The sequence below is a fragment of the Thalassophryne amazonica genome, chromosome 2 (genome assembly GCF_902500255.1).
Source record: "Thalassophryne amazonica chromosome 2, fThaAma1.1, whole genome shotgun sequence".
Lineage (NCBI taxonomy): Eukaryota > Metazoa > Chordata > Actinopteri > Batrachoidiformes > Batrachoididae > Thalassophryne > Thalassophryne amazonica.
The window spans coordinates 114,506,119-114,529,409 of NC_047104.1; the positions used below are offsets into that span (position 1 = coordinate 114,506,119).

The 23,291-nt window shown below is 38.6% G+C and overlaps 1 long non-coding RNA gene across 1 annotated transcript; it reads right to left on the reverse strand.

Annotated features, from left to right (window-relative positions):
• Positions 1 to 4,796: 4,796 nt before the first annotated feature.
• LOC117502801 lies at positions 4,797 to 22,255 on the reverse strand. Its single transcript, XR_004558408.1, has 3 exons — positions 22,032 to 22,255; positions 7,693 to 7,698; positions 4,797 to 4,807 (listed from the first exon to the last, which is right to left on the reverse strand). It is a non-coding gene; the product is annotated as an uncharacterized LOC117502801 (long non-coding RNA).
• Between the last annotated feature and the right edge of the window lie 1,036 nt (positions 22,256 to 23,291).

Sequence of the window (23,291 nt, forward strand, 5' to 3'; positions counted from 1 at the left end):
TTAAGGTTTTCATAAATAACATATGCTTAAGTAAGGTGTAACATGTTGGTTTTAAAGCATGTCAGAAACTGACCATTTTTAATAAAGTCATGACTAATGCCTGACATGATGTTTTATATGTTCAAAGGTCATGAGGTCAAGATGTGTACTGCAAATAATATTGTTGTTGCCTCTGTTTATAATCAAATGGTTTGTACATTTATGTTTGAACTATGCTGATCAATAATGAACAGTTGAATGACTGTATTGTTCAAAATGAATTGCTGTTTCTGCACTCTGTAAAATGTGAGTGATTTCATACTTTGACTGTGAAAGAACTTTGCTTCCACAGGGAGAACAATGACTGAGTTATTTGTTATCAGGGAGGCAACCTTGAAGGTGTCTGTAGAGACACAATAATGCCACTAAACTAAACACATGGACCTGTTCTCATACGGAGCTGAAAACAAGAAAACAGTGATTCTTTAACACTATTCTACATTAATTAGTTACACTTTGCCGCGAAAGGCAGAAAGTGGGGGTGTATGTGCTGGTAAACCTCTGCACCCAGGGCAATTATCAAATCAGTTCCCATCACGTTAGTCGATTAAGGATTAACAACAATGCCTGCTTTATTCCATGGAGTTACATGTTTTGTGCTTAGACTGAGGACGTGTGAGACTGGGAGCCCCGCCCGGACAGATTTCTGAACTGCAAGCTTAAAAACTCTGTTTTGAAAAGAAGAGTGTTCTTTTTGCTGCACATGCTGTGGGTATTGGTTTTGTGGCATTATTAAAGATGTGTATGCATTCTGAACCCATTTTTGCGCAAAGATGAATGATTTTTGACGGCTGATCTGCTCTGCTGTTCTAATAAACCTGTAGGATTAACCTGAATTCAAATTTTTCCCCAACAAATTTGGCGCCCAACGTGGGGCAGTGGCAAGTAGAATTTATTATACAATTTTACTGTATTTTCTGATTTAACCTGCTTTTATCTGTGTTTGTCAAAACTTTTAATAAACCTGGAAAACAAACCTGAAACATTGACGGAGACTTCTCCCAGACTTTAAAGGGTACCTGACACAAAGGTAAGGACAAACCTTTTTTAACAAAATTGTCCTATTGGCCATTTCCAAAAAAAATGTGGTGTTTGAAGAAAAGCAGACGTCTCGGTCATGCTTAAAGTATGTTTTACAGCAGATCAAATCAAATCACAAAAGGTTATTTTTAGGAAGGAGGGCGTTTGATCCCTCATTAGGAACAGGGTGTGTGATCCCTGATACCCAGGTGTTCGATCCTGGAAGGAGGGTGTTTGATCCTTCAACAGGTGTGTGATCCCTGATACCCAGGTGTTTGATCCTGGAAGGAGGATGTTTGATCCCTCATTAGGAACAAGGTGTGTGATCCCTGATACCCAGGTGTTCGATCCTGGAAGGAGGGTGTTTGATCCCTCATTAGGAACAAGGTGTGTGATCCCTGATACCCAGGTGTTCGATCCTGGAAGGAGGGTGTTTGATCCCTCATTAGGAACAAGGTGTGTGATCCCTGATACCCAGGTGTTCCATCCTGGAAGGAGGGTGTTTGATCCCTCATTAAAGGTGCCTATCTGGTTTCATCACAAAGCTGAGTGTGTGATCTCTGACGCGTCTGTCTTAAATGTTTGTATGTCTCAAAAACAATTCCGGAATAGAGTAATAAGGTGCACAATAATTCATTATAATAGATTTAATTATTATATATAATTAGTTTGATATATATTTCATTCATTTATATATTTAATTAATTAATTATAATTACGTTCAGAAAAACTAAACGAGAACAAGTATCTGTTGATCCGTTGGTCCTGTGTTACATTATAATTGCTATTTTGTTTGGGTTTGTATTTTCTGGTGGTACTTTGTGCTGGGCTTGTTCGCTCCTCAGTGATAAGTCCCCTAGGTACCGAAGAGTGTCGTATTGAGAGGTACCAGAGAAGAATTCAACATTCCCCCACGACTGAAGATTCCTGAAACAATAAAGGGAACACTGAGGAGTTTCTGTGGGTATTTAGTGTGGGTGGTTAAATTGTTGGACTGTTCCCTTTGTTAAAACCAGATCAAGATTGTGAAGTAACACCCAGAATTGCAATCAGGGGTTCTCCCCATTGCACGATTGTAGTAGAAGCTTGATCAATGATCTTGATCTGAGGCCACGTGAGCACAAGGGGGACATTACCGGCAACTGTTAAATTTTTCATGTGTTTCCGAGAGTAGTTCATGTGTCTCCATATCAGTGATATAACACTAAAATTGACAATGTCTGAACCCAGATCATTTATGGACCTTTGGTACACTTTTAAGACATTCTATTTGAAATCTGTAGGAGAAAAAAAAATCGTAAACCAGAAGAAAACATTTTAGGGATAATTCTCAGTGACATGCAGGGAGGAGAAGAGTTAAAATGGCCTGAAATGAAAAATGTTCTCAGTACTCATCAAAAAATGCTGACTGCATTGGAACACCAGTACAGAGTAGTTCTGAAAAAAAAAAAAAAAAAAAAAAAAATTAGAAGCACAAAAATTGAAAGCAGAAAATAACGACCTGTTTAAAATCAAGACCAACAAATTGTGCAAAACAGCTGAGAAAAATCATATTCATGATCACAATGCTGTAATACAGCTTTGTGCCTGTAAAGCCTGGGAAGAAACTGTGGCTCAGAGAAAAATGACCAACACAGAGGATTCTTAAAATGAGCATAAAGCATCTCCAGTCCATGAATCATTGAAAGTAAATACACCATTATCATTATCAGAGTAAGACCTTTCACATGTACCAACAATGCATCATTTCTTAAACATCAATAAGTGCCACTTCTGTCCAAATACATTAGGGTCCCTTCATCAAAGCATCCCAAATCATATATCATCTTGTTCAGCATAATAAGCACATTCCAAAACTATCTTAATCATGTTAATAACTGTCATATAATTCATTTAAGCAAGCAATCAGTCTCATCCATGTTCACAACAGGTTGATCCTGCTTCTAGTTACTTTCAATTATAATACGGCTAAATGCTATTGCTAAATGGCTAAATCTGACACAACAAAATCTGAGAAAATACCACTACCTCTAAAGGGTTAAGTGGCACCTGTGGATTGAGAATTTATCCTACATTGACAGACATCAACTCACCACCTTATAATAATGTTATGGTGATTCAAAATGGCACACTGCCAATGACTCCACAGCCTGTCCAAGCTCCAATTCTAGTGATTAAGTCTGGACTGATGGACTGTGAGCAGACTCCAGGATTGGACAGCAGTGAGGGTCTTCTGGGTCCTCCACCGTCTCCCCAGGGAGATACTGGTGGTGGCCTGAGGGGCGCCTCGGGTTCTATTAGAGGCTCAGTAAGATCCTCTACTCCACAGGGTCCATAAGCCCAGGGGAAACAGAAAGAAAAACAAAAAAAAAGAAGCAGGAAGGAGGATTCAGAAAGTGATGATGACAGATATGACTTGACAGGATGGAAAGGTGGAAATTATGGGGGAGACTTGCTTGACTCTAACTCGCCTAAATTTCTCAGACAAGTAAGACAACACAATAAACGTGAGGAGAAAGTACATGAAAAAATGTATCAGAAATGAGAAAAACAACATCTCAAACACATGAAACAATACAAAATTGACTCAGACAGTGAGGACGTTGACCAATGTGGAAGTCCACCCCCTGTTTCTGGAGTGGTTAAGATAAAGGGTCCAAAAGTGTACAGATTATACAAACCACAAAGAGGGTTAGAAAAACTATCTAAAAGATTCAATGAGTTGTCTCTGGAGGACAATAAACAGATACTCAGAGATACTGAAGAAGACAAATACCTCCAACAGAAAGCAAGAGACAGGGGGAGACAAGAGGAAAAGTTAAATCTCATACATCTAACAGATGAGGACAGTGAGGGGAAGGATGCTGATCAAAATGAGTCTCAAAACATTGATGCTAGATCTCAAATGGCAGACTGCTGCTCCCTAGTGGTAAATAGTGATAAATACACCCATGAGACAGAGTCCAGTAAAAATGTTCATCACAACCTGACAGCTGTAAGCCATCCCATGGTGACTAGACAAAAGACTAAAAACACTACATTAAGTGAATTTGATTTACAAACTCCTCTGAATGCACCATTGTTTGAAGGAGTGGGAGGACGCCAGGTCTATCAAGCCTGGAAAACACGTGACATGTTTGCAATCAAAGATAGGCTACCACCCCTGTCTGGGAGTGCAGGCCCCTGGATCAGGCAATTGGAAGACCACACAGGAGGTATGTATTTAGCATTGGGTGACGTGCGTGCTCTGGTGGCAGCCTGTGCGTCCAGAAATGAAAGTGTGGTACTGGAAAAAGCAGCTAAAATTACCACATTTCCTGATGATATGCCATTTGATAATGTAAGGTGCGAGTATTATGCTGCAGTCAGAGATAAATACCCTTACAATATAACATCTGGCACAGCCTCTTACTCACCAAAAGAAGATGAGTCCCCTGAAGGATTCATACAAAGAGCCGTAAATCACTGGATTAACTTAACTGGCCGACATTCGGGTACAGGTGACTCTGGTGCACAGATCCTGTTTAAACAGGCTGTGTTTTCTGGTCTCCCTGCTCCAGTAAAGGCTAAACTGGACGACACACCTGAGATTTCTGTCATGCCGATGGATAGGTGGAAGTTACATGTGATACACTTCCTGAAAAATTTCAATGTAAGGCAAGCAGAAGACCAGAGTGAGAAAACAAAAATGGAACTCCCATGCTGACCATGTCTGTGAACAACAGGGAAGTGGATTTCATGGTGGACACTGGTGCGACCTACTCCACAATGACCAAAGCTGACTCCAGTATTCCACTATCCTCTACTGCTGTGAGGGTCAAGGGGTTCTCTGGGAAATCTGCGGCTATACCAAAAACGGTGCCAGTTCAAGTGACTATGGGGAACCAGAGATTCATGCATCAGTTTCTGGCATCAACAGACTGTCCTGTCAATCTTTTGGGAAGAGACATCATGATAAAGTGTGGTGTGGAAGTGTCCTGTTCAAGGGCTGGGACTATAGTGACTCTGAGAGATAGCAAAGTGTTGCCCTGCCACTCACAGCTCAATGGAGGGATGATGTTGCTGCAACCTGACACTGCACCCACTAAACCCAATGAACATGCTGAGATCTATTGGGGACTGCTTTGTTCAGAATCTGCCACGGCCACAGGCATATTGACTTTCTATCGTAAGTGGGAGCCCTGGATCAAGTCTCTCCAACCTTATGTTACTCCACCAGACCCTTTCATGTCACCCTAAATTACACCAGGCAAACTGACCTTGTGTATGATGAAGCATTTCAAGAGCAGCTTGACCAGACACATTGGTTCATTGTCTCTGATGGGTTGTTTGTCGGTCCTGAAGATGTTGTTGCAGTGGTGGAACTAGATGCAGAACAAAATGAGTGGTTTGCACTCTCTGATATTTCTTACCCTCATGTCTCGCTTGCATTCTGGACACCAAGCAAAAGAATTGGGTCCCATGACTAAGAGGCTAAAAGAAACTACGGACTGGCAGAACTCTCAGTTGCCCCAAGTCAAGTACTCACTGTCCCAGAAAGCCTACTACATTCCTTGGTCCTTACGTGATAGTGTATTTTTGGAGAAAATATTTCAGACGCAGTGAAAAAGGGCACAGAAACCTGAAAGTAGCTCTGAACTAGACTACAGAAGCAGAGTAACAGTTTATTCAGGTGAAACAACATTCAGCAAAAGCAGCCTCGTTGGCTGTATCCAATTATGACGATCCCTTCTTCTTGGATGTTTCTGAAAAAGGGGAGTTGTTAATGCTGCCCTATATCAGAAAAAAGGGGGTGAGAGAAAGGTACTAATATACTACAGTTCAAAACTTGACTCAGTGGAACAAGGACAACCTCCATGCACAAAACATGCAGCAGCAGTGGCTAAAGCTATCATAAAAACAGCACACATAGTGACGTCTCACCCACTGACAATACTAACGTCACATACAGTTGCATCATTTGTCTCATCCAAGGCTTTCACCATGACTAGCCTAAGACAAATCGGACTGGAAGCCAATTTGCTGCAGCCACACATCACCTACAGCACTGAAGTGTAAATATGGCCGACACTATGGATCCTCCACCCGCACACAGATGTGAAGAAAAGGTGGAAACAAATGTGAAATTAAGGCAGGATTTACAAGCAGAACCACTGTTGGGAGCAACAAGGATTCTGTTCACAGATGGATGCTGCTGGAGAAGCCCAATGGAAGGGCTAAAGGCAGGATTCGCTGTAGTTGAACTTTACCCAAACTCAGGGACATTCAGGACAGGAGCATCAGGACAGATCCTCAACAAGCCATCCGTGCAGAGAGCAGAATTACATGCATTAGCTGAAGCGCTAAAACATTCAAAAGGTGAAAATGTGACAATCTACACTGACTCTGCCTATGCTTATGGTGTAGTTCACTATGAGTTGGCAAGATGGTATAGGACTGACTTTCTGACAGCAGCAGGACAACCTGTAAAACATTATGACATAGTGACTCACCTGCCAGAAGCCATGATGGGACCTAACAAACTGGCTATAGTAAAATGCAGAGGACATTCAAAAGACCAAGCAGTAAATGTCTATGAAGGAAACAATCAGGCAGACATGGCAGCAAAGGCAGCTGCAGGCTACCAAGGAGAGCTGATTATGTACTCAGAAGAGGAAGTAGCAGAGTTGCAAGGACATACATTAACAAAATGGGATGTGTGTGAAATGCAAGATGATGCAGGGGCATATGAAAAAAAAAAAAATCAGTGTGGAAACAATATGGAGCAATAGAAAAGGACAGACTTTGGAGATTTATTGATGGGAGAATCTACTTACCATCAGCATTGGCACATATGATAATTGATGGAGCACATGGTATGGCTCATTTGTCAAGAAGACAGACAGAAAAAATTGTGTCAGAACACTGGTGGTATCCCAGACTAACTGAACTGGTTAAACATCAATTGGAAAACTGCAAGGTATGTCTGGAGTACAATGCACGTCCAGGCATGACCCCCACAATGGGGTCATATCCGGTGCCATCTGCTCCGTTTCAGGACATAGTAATTGATTACACAGACATGGGCCCAGAAAACCGAACTCAAGGTTACAGGTACTTGCTGGTCATTGTTGATTGCTATACAAAGTGGGTAGAGGCCATCCCCACCAAAAAGGAAGATGCTGCATCAGTGTCTGATCAATCAGTTCATACCTAGACATGGGTTTCCAAGATCGATCAGATCAGACAATGGGTCACATTTCAAAAATGAAGATTTGGCTAGAGTCGAGAAAAGTATGGGTATTAAACACAGATTTGGCTCCATTTATCACCCACAGTTCCAAGGACTGGTGGAGGGAGCAAATCGGACACTAAAGGAGAAGCTGGCTAAAATTTGTGCTGACTCAAAACTGACCTGGGTACAGGCATTGTCAATTGCCTTGATGGCTAGCAGGGCTTCTGTTAACTCATCGACGGGATTCTCTCCGCATGAACTTTGCACAGGAAGGACTTTTCCCAATCCAGCTGCCACTGGCATAAGGGGGATACCCCTAGATGTCAGCCAAATACAACACACTACCTATTATTCACTGCTAACTGCATTGGTAGCCTTGCTCTCATTCCAGGTGCAGCAACGAGTAGGCAATCCTCCACAGGGACCTGTGGGAAATAAAGTAGATCCAGGAGATTAGATCTGGTTGAAGGTCACCAAGAGGAAGTGGACAGAAACAAGGTGGACTGGTCCACACAAAGTGATAAAGGCAAACTCATACTCAGTACAGGTGGAGACCAAGGAAGGTACTTGGTATCATTGGTCTCAGTGTGCTCCAGCAAGAACATCTGACAGAACATTGAACACAATCAGAAACATTCTGACCAAAGATTTGACAAACCATTAGATGAGCTAATTGAAAAGGAGTTGGACGAGCACCCAATTACAGATTATGACCCAAGAAAATCAGACTAAAAATCCAAAAATGAACGAAGCAAGTTTTATAATAATAGGCATGGCACTGCGGTCTCTAGAAGGACAGGGTGTGAAAAAACAGGAGAGTCACTCAAGAGACAAACAATCTAATTTAGACACCTTTCCATGGTCCAATGAGACCCCTCAAAATCCCTACCAATCAAACTTGTGGTACATGTATGCTAAATTTTTAGATGAACAGCAAAATAGCACCAACTGCTATGTGTGCTCGGCTATGCCCATTTCTGTGCGTCATCCATGTGTAACTCCAATACCAGTATCAAATGTAAGTGGATATTTTCCCCACATTCTGAAATCTGCGGTTTTCATGCCAACCCTTAATGCCTCACTACAAATAGCCACTGGAACGGGCATTTCAAGGGGACCTAGCCGCATTCAATTGACAGGAATCTTTAAGTTTGATTCCACCCAAAAAGTCCTGCTGCTAACCAATTTATTTCTACCTTATCACACCAAATTGCCATGGAGTTACATGTTTTGTGCTTAGACTGAGGATGTGTGGGACTGGGAGCCCCGCCCGGACAGATTTCTGAACTGCAACCTTAAAAACTCTGTTTTTGAAAATAAGAGTGTTCTTTTTGCTGCACATGCTGTGGGTATCGGTTTTGTGGCATTATTAAAGATGTGTATGCATTCTGAACCCATTTTTGCACAAAGATGAATGATTTTTGACAACCGATTTGCTCTGCTGTTTTAATAAACCTGTAGGATTAATTTAAATTCAAATTATTGTTGTCTGTGTATTCTATTTGCACTGCCCACGGACTCACTAGGGGAAACCTGAGATTTTCTATGTTTTGAATAAAGGTTATTTTTGTAGGTTTTTTCCCCAACAGTACCCCTCCCAAATAGATTTATGGACTGAAAGAATAAGAACCCTGTTTTTGAAAAGAAGAGTGTCCATTTTTGCTGCACATTGCTGTGGGTATCAGTTTTGTGGCTTTATTAAAAGATGTGTATGCATTCTGAACCCATTTTTGCACAAAGATGAGTGATTTTTGATGATGATTGATCTGCTCTGATGTTTTAATAAACTTGGTAGGTTTACCTTTAATTCAAATTATTATTGTCAGTGTATTCTATTTTCCACTGCCCCCGGATTCACGGAGGGAACCTGAGATTTTCTGTGTTTTGAGAAAAGGTTATTTTCCCCAACAGATCTCAGAAAACACAGTGGACCAACACCAGCAGATGACATGGTACCCCAAACCATCACTGACTGTGGAAACTTTACACTGGACATCAAACAACGTGGCTTCTGTGCCTCTCCTCTCTTCCTCCAGACTCTGGGGCCTTGATTTCCAAAGGAAATGCAAAATTTATTTTCATCAGAGAACATAACTTTGGACCACTCAGCAGTAGTCCAGTCCTTTTTGTCTTTAGCCCAGGCAAGACGTCAAGTCAGCAGTCTTCCACATGATTGTGTAGCCTACAGAACTAGACTGAGAGACCAGTTAAAGGCCTTTGCAGGTGTTTTGAATTAATTAGCTGATTAGAGTGTGACACCAGGTGTCTTCAATATTGAACCTTTTCACAATATGCTGATTTTCGGAGATGCTGAATTTGGGATTTCCATTACTTGTCAACATTAACAGAAATAAATATTTGAAATGTATCAGTCTGTGTGTAATGAAAGAATATAACATACGTTTCACGTTTTGAATGGAATTACTGAAATAAATCAACTTTTTCATGATATTCTAATTATATGACCAGCACCTGCATGTGATGTGCATGTTGCTTTAAATCAGACACGTCTCCATGGCAACCAGACAACAATTCATCTGCTGACGTTGGAGCACCAGACTGACGTTACTGTGAGAAAACACAGACTTTTACTTCAGAACCACATCAACCACTGAACTGTCAACACTTTTGGAGCAATAAGCCACATTTATCTCTCAACTTTGTCAAACAGGTAAACTGAAATGATTTAAATGACATAAATACACTCCAAATTGTGAATAAGTACTGCAGGTAAATTACTAAACTGTTGTAAATGACCAGGATAAGGTGTGCAAATTGAAATCACTTAATCAAAAGTGCAAACAGTAACACAGCCTATTTCCATCTGGATTTACTGTTTCTGAGTAAAATATTGTGAAGCAACATGATAATTTAACTGAGATGAAACAATTTTTTACATTAATAACAGTAAATTAATATGAATTAAAACATAATGTTCCTGTTGTCCAGGCAGCAGGTGAGAAAAACAAAACAGTAACCTTCTTCACTTTCATAACCTCACAGCCAATCAGCTTGTAAAAAAAAAAATAAAAAAAAGGTGTCTGGTCCCTTTAAAAAAACGTATTTTGAGTACATTTGGGTTCCCATTTATTTAAACTCTGAATACCAGAAAAAAAAAACATCAAAGATAGAATTTTTCCTAAACCTGAGTCACATATATGATGTGCATCTTGCTTTAAATAGCAGACACGTCTCCATGGCAACCAGACAACAAATCATCTGCTGACGTTGGAGCAAAGCAACAAACTGACGTTACTGTGAGAAAACAGACAGACTTTTACTTCAGAACCACGTCAACCACTGAACTGTCAACACTTTTGGAGCAATAAGCCACATTTTTCTCTCAACTTTGTCAAACAGGTAAACTGAAATGTTTAAATGACACAAATACACTCCAAATTGTCAGTAAGTACTGCAGGTAAATTACTAAGCTGTTGTAAATGAAAAGGATAAGGTGTGCAAATTAAAATCACTTAATTAAAAGTGCAAACAGTAACAGCCTATTTCCACCTGGATTTACTGTATCTGAGTAAAATATTGTGAAGCAACGTGATAATGTCACAGAGATGAAATATGTTTTTACATTAATGACAGGAAATTGAATATGAATTAAAAACAGAATTTTCCTGCTGTTCAGGCAGCAGGTGAGAAAAACAAAACAGTAACTTTATTCACTTTCATAACCCCACAGCCAATCAGCTTTAAAAAAGGTGTACTTTATTTGGGTTCCCATTTATTATTATTATTGTTCATAATTTGCTGTAAGAACTCTGAGCTTAAGTAAGTGGATCTAAAAACAAGCTTATTTCTCAACTTTTCCACATTTATCAGAACTTATTTTTCCTACTCTGGGGAAAAAAACTTATTTTAAGTGAGCTAAGCTTTTTATTTATTTTTATTTATTTTTGAGCATAACAAGGCTTTCCTTTATGATGTAACTGAAGTTGGAAATGCATTAAAGCATCACTGACATGGACTAAGATCTGCAGGACAACATTCAGCTTCTGCTTGGCATTTATGAGCACATCAGGATCTGATCAAGACTGATCCTGACTTGAAGGCAAATCTAAAGATGCCTAATTTGAAAAATTAGTCTTCACTAAAATTGAGTCTATACAAACTATAATTCATCCAGTTAATGGTATCACCTGTTTGCATTACACATGTTTGTACGTGGACCAGTTCATTGTATTTGAAACATCTTCAAAATAAAACTTTACACAATTACTTAAAATCCATAGGTTCAGTCAGTGGTCAAATACTGCACGTTTGTGTTTTTCCCTCTTATCTGATCAGGTTTCACCTCTGTCTGGTGTATTAACATATCAGAAGATGAATCAAGCAGTTTGGCATTGAATTTAATTTTTTCAGTAATTTCAACCTGGATGAAAATGTTTGATTTTGTCCCAGAAGGCACCTTTATTATGTTTTGATTGTGCACTTAGATTAGATCTCAGTTTACATATACAAATTAAGATTTCAAGACAGTATGGCTGCAATTTCTCTCTCTCTCTCTCTCTCTCTCTCTCTCTCTCTCTCTCTCTCTCTCTCTATATATATATATATATATGTATCAGTATATATATATATATATATATATATATATATATATATATATATATATATATATATATATATATATATATATATATATATATATATATACGAGGTCTGTCCAAAAAGTATCAGACCTTTTTATTTTTTTCAAAAACCTTATGGATTTGAATCACGTGTGCTTGCATGAGCCAACCTTGAACCTTCGTGTGCATGCGTGAGTTTTGTCACGCCTGTCGGTTGTGTCATTCGCCTGTGAGCAGGCTTTGAGTGAGCACTGGTCCTCCCCCCTCGCTGGATTTTCATTTCGAGGAAAATGTCTGAACGATTGGAGCAGCGCTGAATCAAATTTTTCCAGAAACTGTGAGAGACAGCCAGGTGGAAACCATTCGGAAGATTCAAACGGCTTTCGGTGGCTTTTCAGTCGAGTGAGTATCCGAGGAATTGTGTAAGAGCTGGACATGTCACAACATGTCCAGAAACTTCCAACTTCCGCACGTCTTTCATTACAAAATCTCCTGTAACAGTGGAATGTGCCGAAAAAGTGCTGATGTCCACCTCTTCTGCAATTGCTCTGGTAGTCAGACGACGTCCCGGATCAACACAGCGTTCACTTTGGAAATGATCTGGTCGTTTCAGCCTGTCGATGGCCGCTCGGAGCGCGGCGCGCCCTCAGCCATTGTGCGCCGTCTTTAAACCGGTTGTAACACTCCTTAATCTGTGTGATGCCCATAGGATCGTCACCGAAAGCCATCTGAATCTTCCGAATGGTTTCCACCTGTCTCTCACAGTTTCTGGAAAAATTTGATGCAGCAAAGCTCCAAATCGTGTTCCACCTCACAATGAAAATCCAACGAGAGGGGAGGACCAGTGCTCACACAAAGCCTGCTCACAGGCGAATGATGCAACCGACGGGCGTGAAAAAAATCACGCATGCGCATGAAGGTTCAAGGTTGGCTCATGCAAGCAAACATGATTCAAATCCATATGGTTTTTGAAAAAATAAAAAGGTCTGATACTTTTTGGACAGACCTCGTATATATATATATATACATACACTCAACAAAAATATAAACGCAACACTTTTGGTTTTGCTCCCATTTTGTATGAGATGAACTCAAAGATCTAAAACTTTTTCCACATACACAATATCACCATTTCCCTCAAATATTGTTCACAAACCAGTCTAAATCTGTGATAGTGAACACTTCTCCTTTGCTGAGATAATCCATCCCACCTCAGAGGTGTGCCATAACAAGATGCTGATTAGACACCATGATTAGTGCACAGGTGTGCCTTAGACTGTCCACAATAAAAGGCCACTCTGAAAGGTGCAGTTTTGTTTTATTGGGGGGGGATACCAGTCAGTATCTGGTGTGACCACCATTTGCCTCATGCAGTGCAACACATCTCCTTCAAATAGAGTTGATCAGGTTGTCAATTGTGGCCTGTGGAATGTTGGTCCACTCCTCTTCAATGACTGTGCGAAGTTGCTGGATATTGGCAGGAACTGGTACACACTGTCGTATACGCCGGTCCAGAGCATCCCAAACATGCTCAATGGGTGACATGTCCGGTGAGTATGCCGGCCATGCAAGAACTGGGACATTTTCAGCTTCCAAGAATTATGTACAGATCCTTGCAACATGGGGCCGTGCATTATCCTGCTGCAACATGAGGTGATGTTCTTGGATGGCACAACAATGGGCCTCAGGATCTCGTCACGGTATCTGTGCATTCAAAATGCCATCAATAAAATGCACCTGTGTTCTTCGTCCATAACAGATGCCTGCCCATACCATAACCCCACCGCCACCATGGGCCACTCGATCCACAACATTGACATCAGAAAACCGCTCACCCACACGATACCACACACGCTGTCTGCCATCTGCCCTGAACAGCGTGAACCGGGATTCATCCGTGAAGAGAACACCTCTCCAATGTGCCAAACGCCAGCGAATGTGAGCATTTGCCCACTCACGTCGGTTACGACGACGAACTGGAGTCAGATCGAGACCCCGATGAGGACGACGAGCATGCAGATGAGCTTCCCTGAGACGGTTTCTGACAGTTTGTGCAGAAATTCTTTGGTTATGCAAACTGATTGTTTCAGCAGCTGTCCGAGTGGCTGGTCTCAGATGATCTTAAAATGATGATATCAAAAAATGATATCAGATGATATCAAAAAGTCCCTGGACTTTTCGTCTGAGGAAATCTCTGTTGTTAAAATGCAGCAGAAATCCATTATGGAGCTGGTGGAAGAAGTGAAGGCTCTCCGGATCCAGAATGCCGAGAAAGACCGGCGTCTGGTGTACCTGGAGAACCGTGTTGCGGAGTTGGAACAGTACACAAGGATGAACGACGTTATTATTACAGGAATTCATATTAAACCTCGATCCTACGCACGGGCGGTGTCAGAAGACAGCGGAGGGGAGGCCAGTGAGCAGGAGGCCAGCTCAGTGGAACAACAGGTGGCTGACTTCCTGCAATCTAAAGGTATTCAAATGGACTGTAATAACATTGAAGCGTGCCACCCCCTGCCCAGGAGAGAGGATGGAGACAAGCGAGCAGTTATTATGAGGTTTGTCAACAGAAAACATAAAATGGCATTGTTAAAACAGGGACGGAAACTTAAAGGAACAAACGTATTCATCAATGAACATCTGACCAAAAGAAACGCAGACATCGCCAGGAAAGCTCGTTTCTTAAAAAAGCAGGGAAAAATTCAACAGACATGGACATCCAACTGCAAAACATTTATCAAATTGAATGGAACACCAGAACAAGCGAAGGTTATGGTAATCAGGAACATCGAGGATCTGGACAAATACGACCAATAAGGTATGAGGACACAAACACATCACAACACCATGACACAGACCAGAGGAACCTATTCATCTACTACATCATCTACATCTGGAGACAAGAAGGATATAACTCAAAGGATTGCTGATCATGGAAAAGTAGAACTGAGAACATTTAAATACACAGACCACAATGTACTGGACTTGGAGCACGATATAGACCCGGACAATAATTTCTTCTCAAATATCAGTGACAGTTGTTGCTATTATACAGATGAACAGTTTAATCGGATCATTAAAACGGATAACAAATTATCAATAATCCATTTCAACAGCAGAAGTCTATATGCAAACTTGAACAACATTAAAGAATATTTAAGTCAATTAAAAAAAATATTTAACATAATTGCTATATCAGAAACGTGGATCAATGAAGATAAAGGAATGGATTTTGAACTGGATGGATATGAATTTAATTGTGTAAACAGAAAGAATAAGAGTGGAGGAGGAGTGGCTGTGTATGTGGATAAGAACATGGATTATAAAATAGTAGACAATATGACAACTGTGATTGATAACTTATTAGAATGTATAACTATTGAAATATGTGAAGAAAAAAGCAAAAATGTATTAGTCAGCTGTATATATAGAGCACCAGGATCTAGTATTGAAACATTCACTGACTGTATGGGAAAAATGTTCTCAAAAACTAATCAAAAAAACTGTGTTCATTTGTGGTGACTTAAATATTGATCTGCTCAATCCAAATAAGCATAAAATAACAGATGAATTTATCAGTATAATGTACAGTATGAGTTTATATCCAAAAATCACCAGGCCAAGCAGAATTACATCCCATAGTGCCACCTTAATTGATAATATATTCAGCAATGATATTGAGAATAACACTGTGAGTGGATTATTAATCAATGACATTAGTGATCATCTACCAGTTTTCATCGTTTATAATAGAAACCATCGGCGGAATCAGCCAGAGGAGAAAATAAAATACAGGCGAGTGCGGACGAGGAAAACATGAACACACTAAAGAAGGATTTACAGGAGCAAAACTGGGAAAAGGTATACAGTGAAAGTGATGTTGATAGTGCATATGAAACTTTTTTACAAATATTTACATCATTATATGATAAAAACTGTCCAATTAAACAAGACTACAGAAAACAAAAAAATCCAAGATCGACCATGGATGACGAAAGGGTTACGAAATGCATGTAATAAGAAAAATACACTGTATAGAGAAATCATAAAACTAAAGACTAAAGAGGCAGAAAATAGATATAAGAAATACAAAAATAGATTAACTAATATTATACGGGTATGTAGGAAGGAATATTGTAGTAACATATTATATAATAACAAAAACAATATTAAAGGAATATGGGATATATTAAATAGCATTATCAAAAATGGTAATAAAAAACAGAGTTACCCTCAGTATTTCATTGATAATAATGTCAAGAAGGAAAATAAGGATGAGGTAGTCAACGGTTTTAATAATTTTTTTGTAAATATTGGACCAAGCTTGGCAGAAAAAATTCCCAATTCCCAACCTGAGGATTGGGATAATAATCTCATAGAAAGAAATCCCTGTTCAATGTTCCTCACAGCAGTGGATGGAAATGAAATTATAGACATTGTGAATAATTGTAAATATAAAACATCTACCGATTTAAATGAAATTGATATGGTGGTGGTAAAACAGGTCATTGAATGGATTGTAGAACCATTAACATACATCTGTAACTTATCATTTCAAACTGGTAAATTTCCCAATCAAATGAAAATAGCTAAGGTTGTGCCGCTGTATAAGACTGGGGATAGACACCACTTCACAAATTATAGACCTGTTTCTTTGCTTCCACAATTTTCCAAATTATTAGAAAAGTTATTCAATAATAGATTAGACAAATTCATAAATAAACATAAATTACTTACTGATAGTCAATATGGATTCAGAGCACATAGTTCAACATCACTTGCATTAATAGAATCAGTTGAGGAGATTACAAACGCCATAGACCACAAATTACATTCAGTTGGAATATTTATAGACCTTAAAAAGGCTTTTGATACAATCAATCATGACATATTAATCAGTAAACGTGAACAGTATGGGATTAGGGGGTTGGTGTTGCACTGGGTGAGAGAGCTACTTAAGTAACAGAAAACAGTTTGTGAAGTTGGGGGAATATACGTACATCATCATGCTTGGACAATGCTTGTGGCGTCCCACAGGGGTCAGTATTGGGTCCAAAACGGTTTCTAATTTATATAAATGATATTGTCAATGTTTCCAAAATATTAAAATTAGTATTATTTGCAGATGACACATGCATTTTTTGTTCAGGGGGAGATTTGCAGGAGTTACTGAGGAGGATCAGTATAGAAATGGGAAAATTGAAAATATGGTTTGACAGAAACAAATTATCATTAAACTTAAGTAAAACAAAATACATTTTATTTGGCTATTGTAATACAGACATACAGGTTCAGTTACAAGTTGAGGGGGTAGATATTGAAAGGGTACATGAAAATAAGTTTCTGGGGGTGATAATAGATGATAAGATAAACTGGAAGACTCATATAAAACATATACAAAGTAAACTGTCAAGAAGCATTTCAGTTCTAAACAAAGCGAAACATATTCTGGACCACAACTCACTCCGCATTCTTTACTGCTCACTGGTTTTACCATATTTACAGTACTGTGCAGAGGCATGGGGTAATACTTATAAAGGTACAACACAATCACTATCAGTAATGCAGAAAAGAGCTATAAGAATTATTCATAATACTGGCTATAGAGATCATACAAATCCACTATTTTTACAATCCAAATTCTTAAAATTCACAGACTTGGTTCATTTTGAAACAGTACAAATCGTGTATAAAGCAATAAACAATTTACTTCCAGCAAATATTAAAAATATGTTTTTTAACAGATCAGGGGATTGGCAGTCTGAGGGGGAAATTTAATTTAAAGCATCAGTGGGCACGAACAACATTAAAAGGTTTCTGTATTTCTGTCTGTGGGGTGAGGATGTGGAACAGATTGGGAGTGGGGCTCAAGCAATGTCCAAGCATGAACCAGTTCAAACAGCGGAACAAAAATATGGTTTTTTCTAGGTATAGGGAGGAGGAAGGGTAATGAGGGTTAGGGTGTTTTTGTTTTTTGCTTCGGCTTGTAAATATATAGTATTTTGTATGTAAGTAGGTATGTGTAGGTGTATATTTATGTTTGTGTATATATGTGTGTATATGTGTGTATATATGTATATATATGTGTATGTATGTTGATATATATATATTGATATCGGTTTAGGTGTGTAGGAATCTATGTGTATATGTGGCAAAGGGTATTACTGGTTGTGGGGAAGAAGGGGTAGGGATAAATAAGCTGATGCTTCACCCTACCCCTTTTCGGACATGTTGGGTACACAGTAGGAACTTTTTTGTTGTTGTCTTTACTGATCTATCTTGTAATTGTTGTTGTATCAAATGTTCGAAATAAACAGTTTTCATTAATTTTCATTCATTCATTCATTCATTCATTCATTCATTCATTCATTCATTCATTCATTTTCATTCATTCATTCATCTTGGAGGTGAACATGCTGGATGTGGAGGTCCTGGGCTGGTGTGGTTACACATGGTCTGCGGTTGTGAGGCTGGTTGGATGTACTGCCAAATTCTCTGAAACACCTTTGGAGACGGCTTATGGTAGAGAAATGAACATTCAATACACGAGCAACAGCTCTGGTTGACATTCCTGCTGTCAGCATGCCAATTGCACGCTCCCTCAAATGTTGCGACATCTGTGGCATTGTGCTGTGTGATAAAACTGCACCTTTCAGACTGGCCTTTTATTGTGGGCAGTCTAAGGCACACCTGTGCACTAATCATGGTGTCTAATCAGCATCTTGATATGGCACACCTGTGAGGTGGGATGGATTATCTCAGCAAAGGAGAAGTGCTCACTATCACAGATTTAGTTTGGTTTGTGAACAATATTTGAGGGAAATGGTGATATTGTGTATGTGGAAAAAGTTTTAGATCTTTGAGTTCATCTCATACAAAATGGGAGCAAAACCAAAAGTGTTGCGTTTATATTTTTGTTGAGGATATATATATATATATATATATATATATATATATATATATATATATATATATATATATATATATATATATATATATGTATAAAACAAAATGCAGGGACATTAAAACCAGGTAAAGGTTGGTTGTTATTATTCATGATTGAAATTTTGGATTGAATTTTCTTTGTAGATCATTTAACTTCATTTAAAGTGTTTCATTTTTCACATTTCCATTTGAACTAATCTTGTTTTATGGTCATTTAAATGTTAAACTGTTCATTTCATTTCATTTATATAGTGCCAAATCACGACAAAGTTGCCTCAAGGAGCTTCACACAAGTGACATCAGACCTTACCAACACCCAGAACAAGCACAGAGGCGACAGAGGTAAGGAAAAACTCCCTCTGTTGTGGTTTATGTTTTTCTTATGTCTAATTTTCTCTAAATAACATAATTATTATCATTAATGTTTTGCTCTGACTCTAGTGGACGTCATGGACTATTACCAGACTTCATTCTGCACGGATCTGCTTCATTATGATAATGAAACTGACTGCCTGGTGCACATGGCCGAGGTCATGATGCGTTGTTTCAGTGATGCCAAAGACCCGGAGCACACAGCGCCCCCTGCTGCACCTCCTGTGGAAGAACAGGTAGGGTTGGACAGAACACACAGTCAGCAGGAGTCTTTTGTCATTACGTCATAAATGAAAAGTTCATGTTTCAAATCAAGAAACACAAAACCATTTAAAGTGTCATAAAAGCAGGAAGTATGTCTTCCCTTCCTCCTAATGCAACAGATAAAAACATTAAATACAATGTGTGTGTTAAGTAACACGTGGATGTAGATTTGACAGATCCACCAGTATCAAAAACAGATGAGTACTAATACTTGTCAGTACTCCTAATGATACTTTATTTTGTAAACAAGAAAAGGAGCCGTTTGATTAAGAATTTTAATGAATAGAGAGATGGATTTGTGAAAATGTGGGCAGATGACATCTTGTAATCACTTATTGTGGTTGTTTGTATCTCCAGGATCAGGATCCCCTGATTATGGACCTCGGAAGCCCTCATACCATCAACGCTCCTGATCCACAGCCGGTTGTCCCTCCCTCACTGTACCCGGCTCCCTATATTCCTGCTGCTACGACCTCTTTTGTTCCTCCCAGTATTCCAGCCTCTCTGAGACCCGACACTCGTCCCAGAACTCCGAAACCCAAACCAGCCTCTCTGAGACCCCACGTCCCTCCCAGCACTGCCGAGTCCAAACCGTACGTTAAAAAACCCCCAAATGCCTTTATGATCTTCAGGAAGGAGCAGCGCCCACTTGTGGTGGCACAGCATAATGTTCGAGACTGTGCCATCGTAAATAAAATTGTGGGAGAGATGGTGAGTGTGAGCACTCCTGCACGTGCACGGTCTCGTCATTGTGTGAGCATGTTAACTGACCGTGTGTTGTCTTGTGTTTGCAGTGGCATTCTCTTTCTGACACAGAGAAGGAGAAATATTATGAAGAGGCACGACAAGAAAGCAGGCGCCATTACGAACTCCACCCAACATGGAAGCCCAACAGGAAGGTGAATAAAGAGTCAGAAAACACATGTTGTATGTTGACATCACTCACATATGTGTCTTGTTTTTAGCAGCTGATGTCATGTACAAAGTCATAATATGATTTTTTTATGTTTCTGCGTGCGGGTCAAAAAGGTCAAACAACCTCTTCCCTGACCTTTATGCAGCCTGTAGAGACGTCATCCAATCAACTTTATTTTTTTATTAGCTGTAAATATGTTGTCATTTTAATAAAATGGTTTTTATCATAAAATGTTTGCTTTAGATAGATAGATAGATACTTTTAACGTCCCCGTGGGGAAATTTGTCTTTGACTTCTCAAAAATCATGACCCATACAGAGATACAGAACAAGACATAAACAGTTCATAACAGTGAAAAAAAATAAAAAAGAATAAAAATAAATAAATAAATAAATAAAAAACATACAAATACTAAAACCTCCTACTGAGCCTGATTGTTAGAGGTGTTTGTTATGATATTTGTTAAGGGCTATGATTGATATAGGAACAAAAGAGTTGCTATATCTATTCAGTCTGCAGTGGGGGACTCTGAAGCGCCGGCCCGATGGTAGCGACTCGTATTGCGTGTGCAGAACATGGGAGGGGTCAGAAAGAATTCTGTCCGCTTGCTTCATCATCATCTTTGTTTTGTTTTTGTGCATTTTTCAAAGAACTAACAGGTCACTGATTTCATTCTCATTTCATTTATTAATTCATTTCGAGCAGTGTAAACAAAATGTACAACAAAGTGTACAAAAACCTGTACCTAGTACATATTAAACAGTCAAATACATTTCATTTTTGCTCACTCCTTTTGCGAAAAGGAGTGGGAAGAAGAAAACTTATTGAATCCCACCCCTATCTTACATTACTACTTAACTTGAACTCATATTTGACTTACAATTTCCATATCAGTTGAGAAAAGAGAGGAAAAAAAAACAAACAAAACAAAATAAATAACACACCAAAATAAGGAGCAAGTCATTCACATCGAAAATATTGATAACTTAATGAAGAATAGATTAGTAAATACATTAAATGTTCATATAAGAAACAACAAGCTACATACCAGCAATTTTAAGAACAATGTTACCAACAATGGTAATACAATAGAAAGAACTCACATACCAACGATGGTAAGGAAACCTCAGGTATCAAACACAGCACTGATACAGACAAGTGCACAACAAGACATTCAAACTCTACTATGACTGTATTCTGACCAAACTGCATTTTTATACAAGGACTTAAATTTGTGAATATTTGGGCAAAGCTTTCGCTGTAGATCCAGAGCATTCCACATTTTGACCCCACATACTGTCACACAAAAACTTTTACGAGTGGTTTGTACCTTAGGTAAAATAAAATTTCCATTAACTCTCAAATTATGAATCTTCTCTTTGTGAGAAAAAATTTTTTGCACATTTTTTGGAAGTTGATTATTGAATGCTTTAAATAGCATAATTACAGTACAGTATTTTACAAGGTCATGAAATTTTAATAATTTGGACTGGATAAAAAGATCATGGGTGTGCTCTAAGAAACCGACCTTATGAATAATCCGCATGGCTCTTTTTTGCAATAAGAATAGCGGATTTGTTGAACATTTATAGTTATTGCCCCATATTTTGACACAGTATGTGAAATAGGGGAGAACCAGAGAACAATATAAAATACGGAGTGCATTTTGGTCATTTTGGACTGCTTAGCTTTATTTATAATAGAGAGGTTCTTAGATATTTTAGTTTTTATGTGCCTGATGTGGGCTTTCCATGATAATTTGCTGTCCATAATTACACCTAGAAATTTGTTTTCTGATACATTTTCAATTTGTACACAATCAATAATAATTTGTAATTCATTTCTATGTTTATAATTACCAAAAATCATAGCTTTTGTTTTACTTAGGTTTAACAGTAATTTATTGGTGTCCATCCATTTCTTTATTTTTTTCAATTCCATATTCACAGTTTCCAGAAGCTCATTACAATATGAACTACTATAAAAGATGTTTGTGTCATCAGCAACGAGAATTAATTTTAAAAATTTTAATGCATTGAATATATCATTAATGTAAAGATTGAACAAAGTTGGACCCAGCACTGACCCCTGGGGGACACCACAGATAATACCAAGCTGTTCAGATGCGTAATCTCCCATTTTTACATGCTGGACCCTTCCGGTCAGGTAATTTCGTATCCAATTCCCAGCTACTCCTCTGATTCCATAATTTTCAAGTTTACCAATCAGAATTGAGTGGTTAATTGTGTCAAACACCTTTTTAAAATCAATAAAGATACCAACTGCATATTTATTATGGTCCAAAGCATTCGTTATTTCTTCTACAGCCTCCATTATTGCCATAGAAGTAGTTCTTTTGGACCTAAAGCCGTATTGACTTTCATTTATTATTTGATGTTTGTTAATGAAATTTTCAAGCCGAGAAGTGAATAATTTTTCCAAAATGTTTGAAAACTGAGGGAGGAGGGAGATTGGACGATAATTAGTGAAAGTGTGTTTGTTTCCATTTTTAAATAATGGTATCACTTTTGCTATTTTCATTTTGCTAGGAAAACAACCAAACTGGAAAGACAAGTTGCAAATATGGGCGAATGGAATTACAATATTGTCAACAATTCTCTTTACTAAAGACATGTCAATACCATCAAAATCTGTGGAATATTTACTTTTACCTTTGAGAATTACTTCTTTTACTTCCTGTTCGTTGGTTGCCAAGAGAAACATTGAAAATGGATTCTTAATCATAGTGACATTTGCTAAGGACTGACTTTGGAAATGGTCTGGAATCCCAGCATATCAAAACATTAAATACAATGTGTGTTAAGTAACACGTGGATGTAGATTTGACAGATCCACCAGTATCAAAAACAGATGAGTACTAATACTTGTCAGTACTTCTAATGATACTTTATTTTGTAAACAAGAAAAGGAGCCGTTGTGA